The sequence below is a fragment of the Emydura macquarii genome, unplaced genomic scaffold (assembly GCF_026122565.2).
Source record: "Emydura macquarii macquarii isolate MOO-44397 ecotype Brisbane River unplaced genomic scaffold, CSIRO-AGI_Emac_v2 contig_1390, whole genome shotgun sequence".
NCBI lineage: Eukaryota > Metazoa > Chordata > Testudines > Chelidae > Emydura > Emydura macquarii.
The window spans coordinates 11,855,441-11,861,384 of record NW_027131527.1 but is presented as its reverse complement, the minus strand read 5'-3'; positions in this window follow the sequence as shown (position 1 = coordinate 11,861,384).

Genomic DNA, 5,944 nt, shown 5'->3' with positions numbered 1-5,944 from the left:
CTGGGTGTTACTGCTCACCTCAACTTGCATGTCCTCGACTCAGTCTTTTAATTAATGAAACACATAAGCCTGAGCCACAATAACTGCATTTTGTGGCTGCAAAAATGTTTAGTTATGCCAGCTGCTGGCTATGTTTTGGTCTGGATTGTTACTAATAAACAGCCCAATAATGTCCAACATTTTCTGCAGAAAATAACCCCATTTAAATACCACTCACCAGTTGGGTAAAAAATGAGGCAGCCTTTTAAAGTTTTTCCCTGGGTGAAAGACAAACGTTCCTGTCCAAAGGCTGCCAATTTTCATAGCCTTGCTTTCTCCTCCAGTCAGATTTCACATTTTTGCAAATGGTTGTTAAGAAAGCTATCATTTGTATCTTTTACAGGTTGTTATGAATAAATAGATTACACCCAAATTACAGTTTTAAAATCTCATATTAAAGCATTTTTGTACATGTAGCTGTAATCAGCATTGTTTATCAAGTAAAACGTGCTAATGAAAATTAGGCCTTATAACTCAGTAATGAATCACATGCAGGTGTGTGGATGATAAAACTAGATTGGAATTATAAAGGCAGATATTGGGAAGTGTCTATGTTGAGATTCTAGAATACTTATTTTAATATTTCACAAGTCAGAGGGGAAGTGGTGCATGATCAGCAAAATAGTCACAGACAAAGGCTAGGGTTAGTATATGATTAGGCTGTACTGCAAATCTGGTGCGCATCAACTGAACTTTATTGAAGGGTTATAGGTGTCTTTTTTTAATCTTGCATCAGCCACAAGGAAGCAACTGCAGCTGCCAGTTCACCACATTCCCTTTCCCTGGGGCAGAACTGACTACTAACACATGAAAGTATCAAGGCTTCTTATATAGTTAAGTTCAGATTTTTGAAGTGTAAGAGCAATCAAGACATCTGTTAAAAAATACAAGCTATAGCATATGAAATTTAAAAAATTAGTTAACCTACTTAAGCTAAGGAAATATACGTGTTGTAAAGAAAGGCCTCAACTAGCAAGTAGAAGGAAGGCCTGGAAAATAACAAGTTAGAAGTCCAGATGGAATGGAGATAGGGGAATGGCTGGTTCAAAAAAATAAGATAAGAAAAAGTTTCTTTAAAAAAAAAAAAAGGCCTCTAATGAATAGGATGACTGCAGACACAAAAAATCTGTTTCAAATGGAGCCAACATGAATTTTTTCATTCTATATACCAGTGTTATCTTAACAATACAGTCTGAATTAACCCAGGTGCAACAGAAAAACTGGTGGTCTTCAAGAATGAGGGAAGGAAAGACTTTGGGGAGAAAGGAAGTTGTAAATCTTATCTGGATTAAGACTGCAAATAAGGGTGAACTGTCTCACCTTAGTTTTTAACAGAAGTCAGTAATCAGCAGTGACATCACGTTTGTTAAAGGGTACATTGCTAATATCTGCCTGACCAAGTTAGAGCTGACTAATATGGGTCTGAGCACCACTGGGGGTAGCCTGTTTGGATTTAGTAAATTGCTTGTTAGTTAGGCCTTTTAGGCATGTGTAGAACAATTGTATAGAACCATTCGGCCTTTACATTTAGTAAAGGAATTTCTGGTTAAATTAGTGTCATAGTAATAACCTGCAGAAACAATAATTCCAAAATAAGCCTTTAAAATGTAGATTGTTATTAGTACAAGGACTGCAGAGTGACAGTGTCCACTTCAGGGCAACTGCACCTGTATTTCCCCAATGTTCCAGCAAGAGTACCCATTCTCAGGCTTCCAGCTTGCCCCAGCTGTTGCCTTTCTGGGTGAAGATCTGCATCTCTCCCCCTTCTGACTGGGATATGCACAGTTCCGACTCTTGTGTATTTCCCAGCAAAGACAGTATGCCTAAAGCCTGCTTGCTTTCACTTCAGAGACTAACAGAGTGATTGCTACAGATACGTTACCACTCAATTCTTTCTAAGCATGCTTACTTTATTCTTAAGGTAAAAAGTGCTACAGAGAAAGTGTATTGAAAGCAATAAAATAACACATATGCATGCTAATAAAATAAGCAGGCATCATCCCACCTTAGAGGTTTCTTTGTGGATACAAATTCACCAAAGCTTCAGCTTAGAACAAGCAGTCTTGTGGGCCTCAGTTGGCCAAGTCCTTCCAATCCTCCCCTAAGGATGTGGGCCTTAGCCCTTTGATGGATCAGGAAGGAGTCGGCTTAAAACCCAGGCTTTGATCCAAACTTTTGTGTGTGTATTGGTCTCTGGTCCACTTTGAATTAGCATATTCATATCTCTGCAGAGAGATGGCTTCAAAAGGCTAATAATGAAGAAAATTAATTAGTACCATCCCTCTCTACTAGGCAACAAACGTGAGGAACTGTCTGATATTGAGGTGTCAATAGAGGAGATTTTTGGAATAAATCGATAAATTAAACTGCAATAAGTCACCAGGGCTAGATGGTATTCACCCAGGAGTTCTAAAGGAACTCATATGAAATTGCAGAACTGCTAACTGAAGTATGTAACCTCATAGCTGGTACAGAAGCTGATTTAAGTGACTCGAGAAAAGCTACTGTGATGATAATTTTTAAAGAAGGCTCCAGAGGCACTCCTGGCAATTACAGGCTGGTAAGCCTAACTTCAGTACCAGGCAAATTTCAACTATAGTAAAGAACAGAATTATCAGAAACATAGCTTAACATGATTGGTTAGGGAGGCATCAACATGGCTTTTGTAAAGGGAAATCATGCCTCACCCATCTATTACTATTCTTTGGGGGAAGCGGGGAGTGTCCAGTAGATATTGGACTTTCAAAACACCTTTTTAACAACATCCCTTACCAAAGCCTCTTAAGCAAATTAAGGAGTCATGGGATATGAGGATAGGTCCGCTCATGGATCAACAACTGGTTAAAACACAGGAAACAGAGTAGGAATAAATGGTCAGTTTTCAGAACGGAGAGAGGTAAATAGTGGTGTCCTCCACAGACTTCTATTGGGACTAGTACTGTTTAACATATTCATATATAATCTGGGAAAAGGGATAAACAGTGAGGTGGCAAAATTGAGTAATTTTATATTGTCTGCCAACATAGTTGAGTCCAAAGCAGACTGAAGAATTACAAAGGGATCTCACAAAATTCGGTGACTGGGCAACAAAATGGCAGCTGAAATTCAATGTTGATAAATGCAGATAAATGCATATTGGAAAACAATCCCAACTATATATACAAAATGTGGGAGTCTAAATTAGCTTTTACTACTCATGAAAGATCTTGGAGTCACTGTGAGTAGTTCTCTGAAAACATCCATTCAACGTGCAATGGCAGTCAAAAAAGCTAAATGTTTAAAAACCATTAGGAAAGGGATAGATACTAAGAATGTAAATATGCTACTATATAAAGCTATAGTATACTCACCTTGAATATTGCATCACCCCCATCTCAAAAAAGATACATTGGAAATGGAGAAGGGCAACAAAAATGATTAAAGGTATGGAGCAGCTTCCATATGAATAGAGATTAAAAAGAATGGGACTGTTTAGTTTGGAAAAGAGACAAACAAGAAATAAGTCTATAAAAATCATGGTGTGGTATGTGGAATGTGTGTGGGGGGGGGGGGTGTCGGCGGGGGGGGGGAAAGTCACCCAATGACATTTAGAGGCAGCAAGTTTAAAATAAATAAAAGGAAATACTTCACACAATGCATACTCAACCTGTATAACTCATTACCAGGGGATGTTGAAGGCCAAAAGCATAACTGGGTTCAAAAAAAGAATTAGACAAGTTCCTGGAGGATAGGTCCAACAATGGCTATTAGCCATGATGGTCAGAGATGCAACTCCATCCTCTGGGTGTCTAAGTCTGACTGCCAGATGCTGAGACTGGACAACAGGGAATGAATGATTCATGTGATAATTGCCCTGTTCTGTTCATTCCCTTTGAAGCATCTTGCATTGGCCACTGCAGAAGACAGGATACTGGGCTAGATGGACCATTGGTCTGACACAGTATGGCCATTCTTATGTATTGCATTTTTAATACAAGTACCACAAGGATATTAACCCTCATTGCAACAAGGTCTAACAATTCAATAAAATCTATTTTAATTCTAATAAGGTTTGCTCAGGATATTGTCAGGATGTCACAGAGAAATGGAGGCTGTAACCTGTTTGTTCCTCCACTCCTTGTACCACTCCTGTTATTTCTCATGGTCACTAGGCTTTTCCCAGGCCTCATCTTCCCAAGTCAGCAAGCTAACAGCACCTTTGAACAACAGACATATGCCCAACCTACAACTGAGTGCCCTAGCCCAAATAACCTTTCTACATCTCCAAGGATAGGAGGGGTAAAGTTAATTCCCTTAGTTTCCAAAATCAGCTGGTAAGTTACCCCAATAACTGGTCTAAGTCCCAGAAGATTTTAAAGAATGCCATGTTTACTTAGAAACCAGGTAAGTCATACACTCTTATTAGTCAATGTCTTGGTAACAGCCTCCCCTGTACAAGATTCATCTTGTAATTACAGCACTCCAGCAAGTCTCTTTGCTAGAACCCACTGTATCTGTTCCATTCCACTTTCCTAGAACACACAGCTACAAAGACATCACTTGAATCTGCATGTTTGGTAAAGACACACCTTTCTTACATACCACTTTATTCTACCAAAGCCTACGTATAGGCAACTAGATGACTATGGTTGGGGAAAGTTCTGCCCTGATTAGGCAAATTAAAATGTTTGTAAGTTACTACCTTTGGAAGAAAATAGATGTTCACTTTTGAAAGGTATCTTGCATATTACAGAGGAATCAGTATTTAGCAAGAGTGGGTGGAAGATCAAGCTCTCTAATGAACTGAACAGTTTTTAATGAGAGGAAATACACTACATCAAAATGAAACCACTGATGTATAAAGACTCCATCTTAAGTAATAAGTTGGGCTTTGACTTATTTAGAGGAAAAATAGAGTTTCCAGGTTAAAAAAGTCATAGGAGACAATACATCAGTGATATTTATACATCATTCTAGGTGCAAGTATAAATAGGATATGGTTACTGAAATCTGCTGAATTTTACCACTGAAAAAGCAATCATTACTTTTCAGACAAACAAGTAACTAAGGGTTTTGTTATATTAGTTTATACAGTATTAATTTGTCAAATGCCATGCAAATCTACACACAGTGTACTTGCGCCAAGATTTTATGATCCAAGACTTGGGATAGTAAACATTGGGACCATAGTCTCATATAAAGCCCTGTGTTAGAGTCAAGCTAGAGCACCCTGGAACATCTGAGGTAACTTCATGCTTATTAGGCCAGTGTTGAGCTAATTTAATAAACTGTAAGCCTGTAATTTGAAATGTTTATATCTTTACTGAATCAATTTTCTTAATTTTAACCTTGATTTAAAGGATTAAACAAAGTCTGAAATCTTTATTCAGCCATTCGAGTTATGCATACAGAGAATTTCTGATTGTAACGTATGGTGAGAGTATATTTCATATATGCTTAACTCAATATAAGCCAATTGTTCTGATGTAAAAAAACCTTGAAAAAACTAAAATCTCAATAAAAATTGGTATCAGTACATCAGTTGTGTGAGCTTTCACATATTGTCTTTCCAAAGTATGTCCAAAACCAGCCTGAGAAACTACTTTGCCCTGAAGAGACTGATCATGCAGACTAAACTGTCAATCATTTGCTTCTCTGAGAAGACTGCCAAAAAGTTAAAAACTAGGAAATGAACTAAGCCCACTAGCTCATTTCATAAATGGCAAAAAATAAGTCTCTGATGGGGATGGATTTTCTCGCTGACATAGGATGAATTGAGGCTAGTAACTATAAATTACTTAAGATTCTATATACCATACAGATTTGTTAAGATATTAACCCAGGTGTTCCATTCTCAAAATACATTCATATCTGTTGCAAATGGTATTTTCAGTAGCGTACATTCCAATTAAAGACAATTCACATG